This window comes from Macrotis lagotis, chromosome 3 (assembly GCF_037893015.1).
Source record: "Macrotis lagotis isolate mMagLag1 chromosome 3, bilby.v1.9.chrom.fasta, whole genome shotgun sequence".
In the NCBI taxonomy this organism is placed as follows: Eukaryota; Metazoa; Chordata; class Mammalia; order Peramelemorphia; family Peramelidae; genus Macrotis; species Macrotis lagotis.
Genome location: NC_133660.1, coordinates 303,095,498 through 303,113,965, shown reverse-complemented (window position 1 = coordinate 303,113,965; position 18,468 = coordinate 303,095,498).

The following is an 18,468-nucleotide window of genomic DNA, read 5'->3' as shown; positions in this document are numbered from 1 at the left end:
AATACAATAAATTCAAACCAAAAATGTAGCAAACTCCCTTCCACTTCCAAATTCCCTTGTGATTCTTATAAGCAAGATGAAAAACTTCAAATTACAAACTTTCCATTTTTTTTTCTCTGTTGTTCTTTCCTTAGATGAAGTATGAGTTCCTGGCTTTATATGTTATAAAATTGTAGAAAATAGATATTTATTGTACAAAGAAAAAAGTCAGGGAATATTATTTAGAAAGGAGAAAAATGCAATAAATATTTTAATATACAATCTAAGGGGGTGGCTAGGTGAGGCAGTCGATAGAGCATTGGCCCTGGAGTCAGGAGTACCTTAGTGCAAATCTGGCCTCAGCCACTTAATAATTAGCTACCTGTGTGGTCTTGGGCAAGGCACTTAACCCCATTGTCTTGCAAAATAAAAAAAATACAATCTAAGGGTAAACTGAAAGCTATGCAGTTCATGTACTATGAACTCCTTAAAAGTTTTCTTTTTTTCAAAGGAAAGCTAATAATTTAACCCAGAAGGACCTTGAATTGTGTCCAGGGAAACAATCCCAAGATTTCTGTGATGCACAGAGTAGCATCAAATGCTGATTTTTCCAAGTTGCGTTACTGAGACAAAGTTCCATTTGAAGTGATTTCTCCTCTGTCACAATTCTCCATTTACCAAGTCCCTCAAGACTGCCACTAATCTAGGGAGCGTTCAAACTCATACAGTCTGTTAAAGTACATGGAATCAGTTCTTTCTCCATAAATAATTCATTCTGACATAACTACTTTGCCATATCTCTCTTTCAGGATAAAACTGAACTGTTTGCTTTGCTTTACTTGGGTCTTTGTTTCCCAGCCCTTTGAAATATGCAGAAAATCCTACTTCATTCAGGTCCACCTAGGATTTACTGGCATGGATCCATTTAATATTAATTAATGGTTTGTGCTGCAATTATGTGCCCAAATTTTGGTAAAATAAAAACAAAAATAAGAGCATAATATCAATGATAACTATTATTTTAAAGATACTATGAACCAAAAGAGGCAGGAGAGAACAACAAGAAACAAGACTGAGCAGGAGGAAGAGGAAAAGAATAAAGAGGAGCAGAATAATGACTAAACAGTATTGGGGAATGCTAGAATTTGTTGCTGTGCTAAACAATGTCTTTCTCTGAGTTGTTTCCTTGCACACTTCAATTTTTGTTTTCTCTATGTAGGAATTCAATGATCAGAATAGGAAGATTTTACAAATTCATATGTGTGATATATTTTAATTGTGCTATTTCTCAATCTTCATTTTTAAACTTGAGCAACAGAATTTTCTCTTTCTTTAAGGGAAAGGAAAATAAGTTAATTATTTCTTTTAAATTCACCTAAATTATGAGTTTTATTGTATGTCCCATTTTCTTAGATGAGACAAAAAATAGAGACAGATAAAGGATGTGCAGCTCTTTTCAGAATCAATTATAACTGCATAAAATAAAATGCTGAAAATTGCAAAGGAAGAAAATTTACAAATGGCATATTAATAAAATCTGACTCAGAGAGAACTCTAATCCAAATCACAGAGTCTACAGAGTTGTGGGAATATAAAACATGTCAAATCACATGCAAAATTTATATTGAATATTAAACTGAGAACAATACTTTCAGAGAGTTTATATCCAGGGTTTTTTTCCATTTGCCTGAAACAAGGAGAATCTGGGAGTTATTTGACATTTTATTTGAATTCTACTATTGCAAGTTTTGTTTTTCCTTTCAGCAAAGAAAAAAAAGAAAATTACCAGACTCTCTGAAAGACATTTTATCTAGAATCTTCAAAAGGGAAATTTTTAGAGATTCCTACCTTTGATAGTAATAGAATCAGGAATTTTTTGTTTTCCAGGTTTCAAAATTTTATAAGAACAAAGAAGCAGCTTAGATTGAAGCAGATACTTATTCATTGGTTCCAATCCCCCATCATAGAATCTGTTCTCTGCCTAAAATGACAAAACTGTGAGAACTTTATAACATGTCTCTTAAAGTTTATGAGCCCAGAAGACTGCATCTGAATCTCTAGGGTATTAAAAGGACTCCTTTATGGAATGGTGGATATCATCAGTTCATCTGATGTTGGTGAAAACAGAAGTAAACATTCTTGATCAATTAGTGTGTTTGCCCTTGGACAAAGACATGGCTCTTTTGGGAATTAAGGAGGATAGCATCGTTCATTTATTTTTCCTTCCTTCCTTGAGAATAATAATATCATTTGGCATCGAAGTGCATGTTGCAAAAGTCTTATCATCAGAGTACCTGGTGTACTTTTGAAAGGTCTTCTGTGCTTCAGGTCCATTATATTATATTTGTATCATAACTATTTTACATTATAAATATTTACATTATATTTTAAGCATTTTAATTTATGTATTATTCTGCATTGTCAACAATGTGTTTCACCAAACTGTAAAGAAAGCACAAAAATTTTGAATGACAGTTCTAGACTCTGGGTAACCTCCTTAAACATGTGAAGGTAATGACTGGACCCAAGTTCCCCTATGATGAATATTAAAATTTTCCAAATATCTTCTTCAGTGTCATTTTTCCTTGTCACAGTCTAGTGGTTACAACCATAAAATTCCCTTTTATAGACTGAGGATTATAGAATCTTGTAGTAGGGTAAAGCCTTAGAGCTCAGACAGCTTAATTTTCCCATTTTGCCAAAGGAAAATCTTGATCCACACAAATTTAGTCATCTGAAAAAGTGGGATAGGATTATTCAGAAATAAATTGGAAGCAATACTGTGTAAACCATATTGTGATTACTGTCTTATCATCGGAGAGGAAAGAAGTGTTTCCCTGAAAAAATTTTACATCCCTAATGCTTTCTTTCTGGGAATTCTATCATATGCTTTCTGGAAATTTTAAGTGCAATGACTAGCCATTTTATTTCATTATCTACCTTTTAAATTAAGTTAATTTAGACATTTGACTATGTTACACAAACTTATATCCTTTAATCATTAAAAACTGTATTCTGCTCAAAGTAAGTGACTAAGAAAACATTGATAAATGAATTCCTTTCTGGATTGTTTTGGCTCTCTTCCAATGTTTAGAACCCATTATAGTCATATCGTAGTTTTCCATTTTCATTCGACATTTTCTGGCTCCTCCACCATGCTCCGTGTTCAGTGAGACTTAGTTATATTTAAAACAAAGTAGGTTCTTCCGCTCCTGTCGCTATCCAGTTCTTTACCTTGGATATCTCACATTCTTTTAATGAACTATCATCAAGAATTCCTCCCTTCTTCTTAGATATAAATCAGATAACAACATCTATTTGCCCTTGCTGAACCCTCAAAAGATATTGTTCTCTCACCCAAATTACACTTTGCTTGATTCCACAAGTTAAATATGTGTGATTTAGTCCTATTTTATCTATTCCCAAGAATTAGTCTGTATTTTTCAAGTCTATTGATATTTCAGTTGTGGTAAAAAAAATAAAAATAGGGGCAGCTAGGTGCCATAGTGGGTAAAGCACCGGCCCTGGAGTCAGGAGTACCTGGGTTCAAATCCGGTCTCAGACACTTAATAATTACCTAGCTGTGTGGCCTCGGGCAAGCCACTTAACCCCATTTGACTTTCAAAAACCTAAAAAAAAATCACTGTCCTGCTACAATCCATTATTGGGTTATTAGATCACTCCGTGTTAGGCAGATTAGAGCTGGACCTTAAGAAATCTCTTTTTTTTTTTAGGAACTGACAGCATGTTGCATATTGTCATAAACTGTGAGTATCTGGGCTTATGCAGTATAATTTACATAACTCATTGAGGTATTACATCTGTATTGTTTTTTATTTATTTTAATTTATTTTATTATTATTTTAATTTATTTTTTTTAACAAAGGACTCAGAAAAACCCCACTATTAGAATTTTTACTTTTAGTGCAAGAGTTGTGTTGTTGTTTTATTTCCTCTATGGGGAAATTGAACTTTCTTTTACTTTCTAATATTTTTACACCTACTGAATTACCTATATGTTAGAAAAAAATTCAGGCTCAAATTTGATTTTCTGAAGCTTCTTTCTTTCTTTATTGTTCCAATTCTGCATGATGGGGAAAGATACCTCTACTTATTAGAGGATAGGGATCTTTAGCGTAGTCTTGAGGTGAAAAGAATGAAATGCAGAAATCTGATTATTCATCATGTGTTCAAATTGATTTATAGAATTAGGGAGCTACAAATAGAGAGGACTTTCCATTTCCTTCTCTGATATATAATGTCAGGGTTGTAATATGAAAAAAAGAAACTAAGTACCCACTATTGGCTAGCATTATAAATCAAAGATCAGGTATAAAAATCCAGAACCGTTTCAGCAAATGGTACAAGTCAAACAAGTGATTTTTTTATATTAGGGAGACATAAGAATTGATTGATTATGTTTCATTCTCAGAATAATAAAACAAATATGAAAAACATTTAGATCACAGACTGCAGGACTAATTCTGCATAGACGACAACAGTAAATAATAAACATATAGGCCTGATCATAATGTCATAGTGCAAGGGTTTGAGAGATGCCCATTTACTGGTCATAGGCCACCATAGTGAGAATTATCATCTTAACACAATCAAAAATATGTTCTTCAAACACTTGAATCATGGCAAATTGCCCTGATGTCCTAGAAGCAGAGGGCAAAATAGAAATGGAGAGAATCTGCCTATCTCCCCAAGAAAGAGATCAAAAAACAACAGCTCCCAGGAACATTTTAGCCAAGTTGCAGAACTCCCAAGTCAAAGAGAAAATATTACAAGCAGCGAGAAGGACACAATTCAAATATCGTGGAGCTGCAATCAGGATCTCACAGGACTTAGCAGCAACTACATTAAAATCTCGTAGGGCTTGGAATATAATATTCCGGAAGGCAAAAGAGCTTAGAATGCAATGGACAATCAACTACCCAACAAAACTGAATATCCTCTTCCAGGGAAAATGATAGACTTTCAATGAAACAGGGGAATTTCAAATGTTCCTGTTGGAATGGCTACAACTGAACAGAGAGTCTGATATTCAAATAGAAGACTCAGGTGAAGCATAGAGAGTGGAGGGGAAGGGGAAAATATGAAGGACTTAATGATGATAAACTTCATGTATTCCTATGTAGAAAAATGATACTGATAATACTCATATGAACCTTCTCATTTAATAGAGCAGGTAGAAGGAGCTTTTATAGATGAAAAACAGGAGAAAACTGAACTTGCAGATATATTGTGGTGTAAAAATGGAGTCAATGTGTAAAAGGGAAATGTAATTGGGGAAAGAAAAAGGAGAGGAGGAATAGGCTAATATATTTCATATAATAAGATTTTTCTTTATTACAATGAGCTATTGCTATGATATGGAAGGGGGAAGGCAAGGGGGAATGAGGGAATCTTTGCTCTCATCTGAGGTGGCTAGGAGAGGAAAGAGCATATATACCCAATGGGATATAGACAACTGGAGTAAGAAGGAGAGAAAGGGGGATTGGGAAAGGAGGGATGTGAATGATGGAGGAGAGGGTGGATCATGGTTGGAGAGCTGTCACGTATAACATATTTTCTATTTATTTCTTGCAAGGGGCTGGGATTGGCTGGCCTGCCTGGGACCACAGGGCTGATGGACGTTGGCCTTAAGGGGTAATATGTGGTCTCAGGGCCTCTTGGCCCCAGGGCTGGTGATATGTCAACTGCACCCCTCAGCTACCCTACATCAGAGACAGTGAAAGGAGAGGGAAAATTTAATTCCTGGTAGTAGAGAAGTAGGAATGAAGGAAGTTGCGACCAGCAATGACAATGGTGGAAAAATATGGAAGTAACTTTTGTGATGGATTTATCATAAAGAATGTGATCCACCCGCGACAGAGCTGATGCTGTTAGAACACAGACTGAAGCACATTTTTTATTATTGTTATTTTTTTTGGTGGTTTGCAGGGCAAAGGGGCTCGGTGGCTTGCCTGGGGCCACACAGTTCTGTGATTGTTGGGTGTCTGAGGCCGGATTTTGACCTGGGTGCTTCTGGCTCAAGGGCCAGTGCTCTGTCTGCCACCTGGACACCCCTACTAGTATTATTACTATTTTATTTTACTTTGGGTCTTTTTCTTTGGTTTTTGTAGGGCAATGGGGTTAGGGTGGCTTGCACGGGTTCACATGGCTGGGTGATTGTTGGGTGTGTGGGGCCAGATTTGGCCTTGGGTCCTCCTGGCTCCAAGTCCCGTGCTCTGTCCACTGTGCCACCTGGCATACCTTAAATTATTATTATTATTGCTATTATTACTATTATTGTTGTTATTGAATTTTTTAAATTTTATTTTTAAAATTTATTCATTTTTATTTATTTATATATTATATATGATATTTGTATAGTATTTATATGATATTTATATTTATTTATATATATTTATTTTTATTTAATTTAATGCTTTTCTCTCCCCTTTACTTTATCGCTCATGTGCGTCTATATTTTTTTGGGGGTAGGGGCTATTATGTTTCCTCTTAAGCAAGAATATTTTAGTAATGTATAAAAACAATATTTGTACAAAATAAGAACGAATAAATTTTAAAAAATTGTCTTTGAAAAAACTTGAATCATGCAATATTCAAGGCAGAATGTTGTGTTCCCATAGCAAAAGTCCATTATGATTTGGGAACAGTCACTGATTAGAAAATTAATGCAAGAAATATGGAAATGTAAAAAAGAATTACATAGGGACCAAAGAGAGATATTCTGCTAGTAAAAGTCATTGGATTTCCACCAAGAATTACAAGGTACAACCAAAAAAAAAGACAAAATGAATACAATATTCTAAAATCCTAGATTTTATATAAAACCCAGGACAATGAACTCAGTCACTTAGCATTGATGTTTCATGATTTTGACATGGAGGCTAAGACTTTATTGGCTATGTATGATCTGTAACAAAGACAGTAAATGGCACATTTTCAGTGTAGATTGTGTTCACAGAAGACTAGTGCCTCTGGAATAGGGGTTGCTGAGCCCTTCTCAGGGCAGTTTTCTACCTTTGATGTCCATCTGAGAGACCTAACTTTCACCAGTGGCTCCAAGAAGCTGAAGCATGCAGAGTATTCACAGCCCAGTCAACTGTTATAGGAGAGGCATTAAACCAGGTTGAGAGAAAACAAGGAAGTCTCAATCACATGAGTGTGTTGACTGGGTGGAAGGGGTATCTAGCCAAGAATGTGAAGCCTTCCACTGGAGGAAAAGGCAGATGAGAACACTTTATTTCCATTGGCCATGAAGGCAGTTGAAGCAGGTGTAGGAGGTTCTGGGGAGCTCTTAGAGCTTGGTTAAACATGGAAGACACCGAGCACATTCAGTGCACTTAAAACCTTCACTAATTCTCTTGACTCTGTCTTGACAATGGACCATGATAAATTTTGAAGATAGTGAGGACACCTACTTTGTGCAACTTTGCCTCACTTGAATCCAATTTACTAATGAGTCAAAAACATCTCTCCTCTTCCAACTTTCTATTCCTATCTCAAGGTCCTGTGGAAAAGGCAAGAGGTGAAACAGCAGGTGGGATAAGCTATGTCATGAACTCACAACTCAGCAAACACATAGTCAGGCCATAGGGTCCTCTACTCACTGAAAACAGCAGTGGGATGCAGCAAGCCCCTGGGGGGGAGTCTGAGAAGCCTTTTAAGGATGGCACAACTAGGTTCCAGATGTGCAGAAAGGTCTAGAAAAGCTGTCCTAAAAATTGTCTGCTTATCCAACCCAGACTTATACCATGGGAAGTGTGAATCCCACCAAGCAGTTGAAATATACACAAAATAAATAGAAAAATATCTTCAAAGAAAATTTTAAATATTTTTGGTGCATGAAATATGCACATATAAATAGACAACACTAGATACAATAGACATGAAAGATAAACAATTCATAATGCAAGAGAACTCAATAGATATCATATCCAAATATCAGCCCTGTAGGAAACAAGACTGACAAATGAAGCTCAGCTTACTGAAGTCAGAGCTCAATACACATTTTTCTGGAGTGACTACAGTATAGGGGAGAGCCTTCAAGTTGGTGTAGGTTTTGCAATAGTCAACAAGATTGTATGCCTATCAAGAAGAGTGAAGGACAGGCTGATGACAATGAGATTACAACCTGTAGGAACATACCACACCACTAACATCAGTGCCTATGCTGCTAGCAAGGCCAATTCTGATGACATCTAAGAAAAATTTTATGAAAACCTGGAGACCCTTGTCATCATTGGGCCAAAAGAACACAAACTTATAATTCTGGGTGACTTTATTGTAAGAGTACATTCATATTACCAGACTTGGTTGGGAATCCTTAGGAGAAATGGAGTCAGAAACAGAAATAGCAATGGTCTCCTTCTACTAAAGATTTTTGCATCACACGATCTTCTCATCCCAAATATTTACCTCAAGGCAATAAAATTTCCAGGATGCCCTTTCACATTAAACATTGGCATCTAATATACAAAGAAAGAGAAGTTGTTAGAGTGACAAAGGCCATGTGTGGTGGAAAGTGTGGGAAGTGTGAATCCCACCAAGCAGTTGAAATATAGACTGATCACAGACTCATCTTTTCCATGGTAAATATTCACAATCAACTGATGTGGTGGTTTCAAGGCAAAATGACTACCAAAAAAACCAGTGACTCTCTGAACAGGATCAGTTTGTCGATAAACTGAAGGAATAATTGAGCCAGTAGATAGTCCGCAATAGTGAATCAGAATAAGAGTAGGCAGCTGTAAGAGTTTGGGCATACATCACTGCATTTGCACCTCTAAGTCAGAACACTCACAAAGATCAAGACTTAATGAAAATTATGGTGAAAATAAAGAAGCTGCTAAATGAAAAGGAGAACACCTCAGGGTTTACCCTTAATACAGTTCATCCATTTCTAAGAAGGCAGCACTTAATCCCCTCAAAAGTAAAGTACATGAGAAGATTACAGAGATGGGGAATTCTTGGTTCAGTAAGGTTAATGAAATTTAGTTTTATTCAGATAGTAAGTCCAAGGTGATTTTATCACATGCCTAAGGCTGTATATAGACCAAAGGCATATGGAATGTCTCACCCACTTTGTGCTGAAAGGAGCAATATCAAATAGTGACAGAGAAATGATGCTAGAGAGATGGACTGAAAAATTCCATAGTGTTCTTTTTGTGGTTTTTTTTTATTTTGGCATTTGGTTTTTGTCAGGTAATGGAGTTAACTGTCTTGCCCAAGATTACATACTTAGGTAATTATTAAGTGTTTGAGGCAAAGTTTCATCTCCAGGCCTCCTGACTCCAGAGGAAGTACTGTTTCTTCTATGGCACATAACTGCCTCTTCCATAATGTTCTTAAAAAATGACCATCAAGCAATGCTGAAGTCAATGACAATTTACCTCAAGTTGAAATTAAGCTGTTGCTAACTGAAGTTTCAATTGAAGAGGAGGCTTTGGATGCCATTAGGCTCATTAGGCAAAGAAAATGCTGCTGATTCTATTCTAACTGATATTTATAAGATATGGAGTTCATTGCTTTTCCAAAGCCTGCCTGAAATTTTTCAAATTATATAACATAAATACGTTGTTCCCCTGGATTTCAAGGTGACTTCATCAACCATCTCTAGAAAAGAGAAATGAAATAGATTGTCTTGTGACAAATACTGGAGTGTTTTTCTCTATTTTAGTCAATGCTGGTCAGATTCTTGCAAGAGAACTTCTCAATAGACTGTTACTTCACTAAGAAAATATTCACCTCCATGAAATTTAGTGTGGCATCAGAAAGGGGTGAGCAACAGTCGATATGGTGTTTGCTGCATGATGACACTAGGAGAAGTATCAAGAAAAGAGGAATATCCTTATATATATCAATAAAAGATCTGGCCAAGGCCCTGAAACTTTCATCTCTGAGGGTTTATGGACAATTATATCAAAAATTTTGTTGCCAGGAGAAGTGTTCAGTATATTATACAACATTTGCATGATGGCATGCTCACCTGGGCTCTGGATAGTGGAAAATGATCTTGTAATTTCCTAATCAGCCATTGAATGAAACAAGACTGTGTTCTTGCTCCCATGCTTTTGAGCATGATTTTTTCAGTCAGGTTTTAGTCAAATATTTTCATAGAAGATTCACCCAGAATCAAGATGTGGTACAACCCTACAAGTAAATTCTTCAACTTAGGAAGGCTACAAGCCAAGACCAAACTGAAGGAGTACTGATGCAAGATCTTCTGATTGCAAATGATTGTATCCTCAAGGTATGAATTGATTCGCTCTTACTAATTTTGGCCTAATAATTAACTCCACGGAAACCCAGGTGCTCCATCAGGCAGCACCACACCATCCAGATGTGGAACCATCAATTACACAAATGGAGAAGCTTTGAGTAATGGGGATAAGTTCACTTACCTTGGCAGGGTCTTTTCCAGGCAAGTACACATTAATAATGAGGTTGACACATGCATTGCCAGAGCTAGCTCAGTATTTGGGAAGTTCCAAAAGATAATGTGGAAGAAAAGAGGTTTAGACAAAAGTGAAGGTCTATGGAGTCATTGAGTTGATCTCATTGTTATGCTTGTGAAACTTGGACAGTCTGCAACGCCACGTCAGGAAAATGAATCACTTCCATTTTAATTCTGAGGAAGATTCTGAAGATCACTTGCCAGGAGAAGTTACCAGACCCTGAGATCCTTTCTCAAGCTAAATAACCAAGCATTCCAACATTACTACAGAGAGTGCAACTCCAATAAAGTGAGCATGTTGTTTGAATGGTAGGTATTCACTTGCCAAAAAGAGTATTTTATGGAGAACTCACAAAAGGAAGGCACTCACAGGAGTCAGAAAAAGCAAAACAGGAACATGATGAAGGTCTCTCTTAAAAATATTTGTATTAAATGGTCAAATGAAATGCAAAGACAATTTACAAATGAGATCAAAGCAATGCATAGTCATCTGAAAAATTGCTCTAAATCAATACTTATTAGAAAAATGCTAATGAAATCTTCTCTGAGGTACCGCCTCAAAATTCACAGATTGGTCAATATGACCAGAAAGTATAATAACCATTGTTTGAGGGCTTGTGGGAAATCTGGGACACTATTACACTGCTGGTGGTGCTGTGAACTCCTCCAACATTTCTGGAGAGAAATTTGGATCTATGCCCAAAGGGCAACAAAAATGAGCATACAATTTCATCCAGGATTACCACTACTTTGTCTATATCCTGAAGAGATCATGACAAAGGTTAAAACCTTAACCTGTACAAAAATATTCATAACAACCCTGTTTGTGGTGGCAAAGAATTGAAAATCAAGTAAATGTCATTCAATTGGGAACAGTTTAACAAACTGTGGTATATGTATGTCATGGAACACTATTGTTATATTAGAAACCAGGAGGGATGGGAATACAGGGAAGCCTGGAGGGATTTGCATTGACTGATGCTGAGTGAGATGAACAGAACCAGAAAAACATTGTACACCCTGACAGCAACATGGGTGGTGATGATCAACCCCTATGGACTTGCTCATTCCATTACTGCAACAATCAGGGACAATTTTGTACTGGCTGCAATGGAGAATACCATCTGTATTCAGATAAAGAACTGTGGAGTTTGAACAAAGTTCAAGGACTATTTGGTTTAATTTAGAAAAAAAATCTTATTTTCTCATCTTCTTATCTCTTATACTTTATGTTTCCTCATTGAGGATATGATTTCTCTCTCCTCCTTAAGAATATGATTTCTCTCTCATCACACTCAATTTGGATCAATGCACAACATGGAAAAGATTGACAATTTGCTTTCTGTGGGGGTGGAGGGAGGGGAGTAAGACTGTGGGAAATATTGTAAAACTCAAAATAAATAAAATTTTTAATTAAAAAAAGAATATTTGTATTGATTGTGCAGTGTGGGCATTATCTCAGGACCACTCAGGAACAGGAACTAGCTTCATATTTCTTCAGAAAGGAAATGCATTCCCCTCCCTCCTACCATCATTTATATCCAATGAGCCACAATGTTTTCTTGATATTTTGGAGAAACAACAGTCCAAAAAATGTTGAGATCGAACTCTCATCAATGCATGATTCCTCTCTATTCCACATGACTGATAATTTGTGAGTTAGGTCCTACTATGAAGACTATTGTGAATTGATCTTATTCACTATCTATTTTTAGCTAGAAGAGGGATCATGCCATGTTCCTTTTTTTGTCTCTTTTAAATTATACTGACCATCAAATTGTACCCACTGTCAAAATTTTCCTAGACAGCTTCAGAAATTTGGAGTCCCTGAAGCATATCAAGCAATTTCATGTCATAGACAAGATACAGAAATTGAATCTAGTTGTGTTTGTATGATATGTCCAATTACTCATGTTGGAGCAAAATCTTTTGGGTCATATGTCAATACATTAAAAGTCATTCTTAAATTTCATAGATTTACATATTCCTTGCTTTATGCCCTTCCTATAAGACCTTCCCCTGTAGAAAGTTATGGTATCTATACTTGTAGAAGTTCTGAATTTAAGCAAGGTAGACAACACTACATTTCTTTCAATTGATTTGGAAGAAAAATAGCCAACTCAGATCTATCTGGTCATGGCAATTCATCACTGCTCAGGAAGACACTCGTTTGCATTGCTCATTCTGTTTTCTGGGAACAGTTCAGTCATTCAGAGCTACCTCTGAGGTTCACAATTGACTAGAGACCCTAAATCATCCTCCTTTCTACATTTCATGCCAAAATCTATGTCCCATTATCAGGGTTCTAAAAATCATCTTTCATCATCTTGGCTAGTATCCTTCTCAAGGTTGCCTAATATACATAGAATTCTATCTGGTGATGGTGACTTAGCACCACACCTCCTTACCAAAATGCACCACTTTTGCACCACTTCACAGATGAAATGGACTTTTTTCCAATGAAACTCAAACACCAGCAGCAGCTATAATTTTCATATACCAATATATCTATCTGTTTTATTCACTAATTAATAACTATGCTAATATAACCCCATTTGATCCTCTGACTCTAGAAGTGAGAGAATAAAAATTTGACTGCTTACTCTGGATAAATTCTACACTGATAATTATGTAAACACAAGAATGTAGGTTCAAATTTATTCATATAAACATATATGATGTGATGTATGCACTCACATATATACAGAGGCGTCTCTTTATAATTAAGCTACAAATCATCAAGAAGGATGGACATCAAAACTAATGGGCAATACTTTTACAGTTACGTGAAATGTAAAGCAGCTAGGCAGGGAAACTAAAGAGGTTGATGCAGAGGCAGAACATTCCTTTAACCAATTCGAAGCATGGTATAAAAAAACCCAGTTATTAAATATCTGTATGATAGCCTTGTGTTTGGAGATAGGTATTATAGTACTGTTTTGAAAGTGCACAGAGTAACTTCTACATTTTGTTTTACATTAACATTTTTGAACCTAAGAGTGTTTCAAAAATACAATAGGATCAAAGAGTTAAAAAAATAAGAGACTAATTTAAAGATAAAAACATTGATGATGTGGGAAGCATGCTCTGTAGTAGGAAAAACTAAACATACATAGATTTGTGGAATCAAACTAATATATGCTTTCATTAGAGGGTTTAACGTTTTGTTTCAAAATGAAGAAACCTTGTTTTACAGGGTCATTTTCATTTGTCAACCATAGGCAACACCTCAGTAGGTCAATGGTTCTCTAAAACTGTCTGTAAACACTGCCCTCTGATCAACACTTTTCTCTTGCCTCATTTTAATATTCAGAAAAATCCAAGATATTTTTACACAATCTGAACCTCATTGATTGAGCACAAGTTTATTGGTAAATATCAATCTAGCTACCCTACTGTTTATGTGTCTTCTTAAAGATTTTTATCAGACAGAATTCTTCATGGGACAATTACCTTTCACTGAATAGAGAGGAAAAACCTTAAACATTCAAAACTGCTTATTCAAGAAATGCTTCTAGTCTTCTATGATGTTCCTCTTTTGTAATTTATAGAAGAAATCATTTGTGTATGGTATTCCTAACTAATCCTTTCTTTTTTTTTAGTAATACAGTGATGAAAAAGAAAATATTCTGATTTTGAACAATTACTCCTGAAAACATGTTAAACGAGTGTGAAAAGGAAAGGTTTTTGTCACAATATGAGATGGATGCTAAGGGCACATTCTTGGACTTTCCAAGAGTGCCCCTTGCTCAGTGATAGTACGTTCAGGGTACGAAAATGATCTATTATAAGCAGCATTTTGAAAATTTATCTTTTAAGTACAGTCTTCCTGATCCTGGAGGATCTCAAATTTTCCCTCATCTTCAGTATCCTGGTTATGAATATCTCTGGTCCTGGTTGAAACAGATCAAACACATGCATAAGAAATGAAGATATTAAATAATTAAGTTGCTCTGTATTCAAAGTATAAGGAGATGATGGGATAGAGATGACCACTAAATGCAGAGTCTAGTAGATAGAAGAGAAGAGACTTGGACATCAGTGATCCTTAGAAGCAACAACTTGGATATGATAGAATGTATTCAATAAGAAAAGAGGAGTTCTGGAGGATTACTGGACAAGATGCCAGAGAGAAGCCAGGCACTGTGCTGTGTTCTCCTGGCTGTCTCGCAGAATTAATAAGGAATGAGCTGCTTAACAGAATTCAACTCTCCAAAATCCAGAAAGAGCAAAGGAGGACATCTCTTGAAAAGGACTGTCTCAGGGGATTGTGGCAGAGGGGGCAGAGATCCAGCAGGCGCAGGGTGAAACTGGCCTGACCTCAGAGCATTCTCCAGAGACTATGCTATGTGAGCAGGATAGCAGCGCTGGGGAGGAGTAGCTCCAGTGGTGGATAGGCACCAATCTGCTCAGCTCTGCCATCCAGAAAGACCAGAGGCCTGTATTTTTTAATTTTTTTAAGTTTTTAAATTTATTTTTATTAAAGATATTATTTGAGTTTTACATTTTTCCCCCAATCTTGCTTCCCTCCCCTCCCCCCCCCCATAAAAAGCACTCTGTCAGTCTTTACTTTGTTTCCACGTTGTACCTAGTTCCAAATTGGGTGTGATGAGAGAGAAATCATATCCTTAAAGAGAAGAGAAGTCTAAGAGGTAACAAGATCAGACAATAAGCTATCTGTTTTTTTCTAAATTAAAGGGAATAGTCCTTGCACATTGTTCAAACTCCACAGCTCCTTATCTGGATACAGATGATACTCTCCTTTGCAGACAGCCAAAAATTGTTCCTGATTGTTACACTGATGGAATGAGCAAGTCCTTCAAGGTTGAACATCACTCCCATGTTGCTTTTAGGGTGTACAGTGTTTTTCTGGTTCTGCTCATCTCACTCAGCATTAGTTCATGCAAATCCCTCCAGGTTTCCCTGAATTCCCATCCCTTCTGGTTTCTAATAGAACAATAGTGTTCCATGATATACATATACCACAGTTTGCTAAGCCATTCCACAATTGAGGGACATTTACTGGATTTCCATTTATTTGCCACCACAAACAGGGCTGCTATAAATATTTTTGTACAAGTAATGTTTTTACCTTTTTTCCTCATCTCTTCAGGGTATAGACCCAATAGTGGCATTGCTGGGTCAAAGGGTATGCACGTTTTTGTTGCCCTTTGGGCATAGTTCCAAATAGCTCTCCAGAAGGGTTGGATGAGTTCACAGCTCTACCAACAGTGTAATAGTGTCCCAGATTTCCCACATCCCTTCCAACAATGATCATTATCCTTCCTGGTCATACTGGCCAATCTGAGAGGTGTGAGGTGGTATCTCAGAGAAGCTTTAGTTTGCATTTCTCTAATAATTAATGATTCAGAACATTTTTTTTCATATGGCTATGGATTACTTTGATCTCCTCATCTGTAAATTGCCTTTGCATATCCTTTGACCATTTGTCAATTGGGGAATGGATTTTTGTTTTAAAAATATGGCTCAGTTCTCTGTATATTTTAGAAATGAGTCCTTTGTCAGAATCATTAGTTGTAAAGATTGTTTCCCAATTTACTACATTTCTTTTGATCTTGGTTACATTGGTTTTATCTGTGCAAAAGCTTTTTAATTTAATGTAATCGAAATCATCTAATTGGTTTTTGGTGATATTCTCCAACTCTTCCTTAGTCATAAACTGCTTCCCTTTCCATAGATCTGACAGGTAGACTAGTCCTTGATCTTCTAATTTGCTTATAGTATTGTTTTTTATGCCTATGTCATGTAACCTTTTGGATCTTATCTTGGTAAGGGTGTGAGGTGTTGGTGTAATCTAAATTTCTTCCATACTAACTTCCAATTTTCCCAGCAATTTTTGTCAAAGAGGGAGTTTTTATTCCAATGGCCAGACTCTTTGGGTTTATCAAGCAGCAGTTTACTATACTCCTCTCCTGCTTTTACACCTAGTCTATTCCACTGGTCCACCACTCTATTTCTTAGCCAATACCAAACAGTTTTGATGACTGATGCTCTATAATATAATTTTAGAATGGATAGGGCTAAGCCACCTTCTTTTGCACTTTTCATTAAGCTCCTGGCAATTCTTGACTTTTTATTTCTCCATATGAATTTACTTACAATTTTTTCTAACTCATTAAAGTAATTTTTTGGATTTTGATTGGTAGGGCACTAAACAGGTAGTTTAGTTTTGGTAGAATTGTCATTTTTATTATATTAGCTCTACCTATCCATGAGCGGTTGATATTTGCCCAGTTATTTAAATCTCATTTAATTTGTGGGAGAAGTGTTTTATAATTGTTTTCAAAAAGATTCTGAGTCTGTCTTGGCAAATAGACTCCCAAATATTTTATGTTGTCTGACGTTACTTTGAATGGGATTTCTCTTTCTAGCTCTTCCTGCTGTTTCTTGCTAGACATATATAGAAAAGTTGAGAATTTATGAGGGTTTATTTTATAACCTGCAACTTTGCTAAAATTGCTAATTGTTTCCAGTAGTTTTTTAGATGATTTCTTGGGATTTTCTAGGTAGAACATCATGTCATCTGCAAAGAGTGAGAGTTTTGTCTCTTCCTTCCCAATTCTAATTCCTTTAATTTCTTTTTCTTCTCTAATTGATGATGCTAACATTTCTAATACAATATTGAATATTAGTGGCGATAATGGGCACCCTTGTTTCACCCCTGATCTTATTGGGAATGCAGAGGCCAGTTGAATACTCCCACACCCTTTCCCTGTGAGAGAAAGGGACTGTTCCCAAAGGAAAGACAGTAACATCTTCCCCCTCCACCCAGCTCAGGAGTGGGCAGCAGATCTTTCTCAGTACTTAGATTAACAAAACAGCCCAAGGACCCAGCCCACTTTGTCCAAGGATAAATCAGACCCTGCTGCTCTCCCCTCCCCCAGGCCTTGGGAGTGGACCACAAATGAAGCTCATCCACACTCCAGAGAATGCCTCTACACCCCCTACTAGCTGGCCCATTAGAAATTCTAAACCCAGTCAGCAATGCCTCTTGCTCCCTCTCTTTCCCAGGCCATTCCAGCAACTAAACCTAATCACCCAACTTCAAGAATTTTCAAAGCCGAAAGTCTCTGAACCAGCCCCTCCCCCAATACAAGATCCTAGGAACAAGAAGAAAGGCCAGAAAGGGAAGCCCATAGTAAACTACATGGAAGGTAAAGTCCCTAATTCCAAGAGATCTAGAACTTCTGATGAGAATATGATTTGTTCCCCAGCCCAGAAAGACTTCTTTAAAGAAATCAGGAAGGAGTTTATTTACTCCACATACTTTCTCAAATTCCAATAAGAGAGGGACTTTTTTTCAATTATAAATGACACCCGCAGTATTTCATTGTTTATTCTACATATAGGTACCTCCATTCCTTCTATTATGCCTTAAATACAGATTCTCTCCATTGGATGGTGGCAGGAATTTTGAAGATCTTCTTTTGTCCAAATTTTTATAATAGTATTTGTTTCACTGGGACATAACATGTTCTCTTGCATATAGTAATTGCTTGATAAATTTTCTTTTAAAATAAATTGTAGCATTCTATTTATACTCCACTCTGTCTATATACCTATATATAAATTTATCTCTTGGCCCAATCAGTTATCTATTTAATTATCCATCAACCCATCTATTCATCACTCATCTATCTATCTATGTATCTGTCTGTCTAACATTGATCTGTTGTCTGTGGGTCTGTTGGTCAGCCTGCTTGCCTGTTTTTCTGTCATCTGTCTATCAATCTATTTTTCTATCTATCTATCTATCCATTTAGCTGTTTGTAATTCTATTTCTCTATCTAAATTTTTTATATTGCTACAATCATCAATCATCTGTTTTTATTGAATACCAGTATTCCTGTAAATATAATTATTCTAAACTCTTTTGATTTGCTAGATTGGAATATACATTCATTTAAATCATCTTACTTGTAGGTATCAATATTATCCTAGAAATACTTTAAACATCATATAGGAAGAAGGACAAAGAATTATGTGAATTTCCCCTG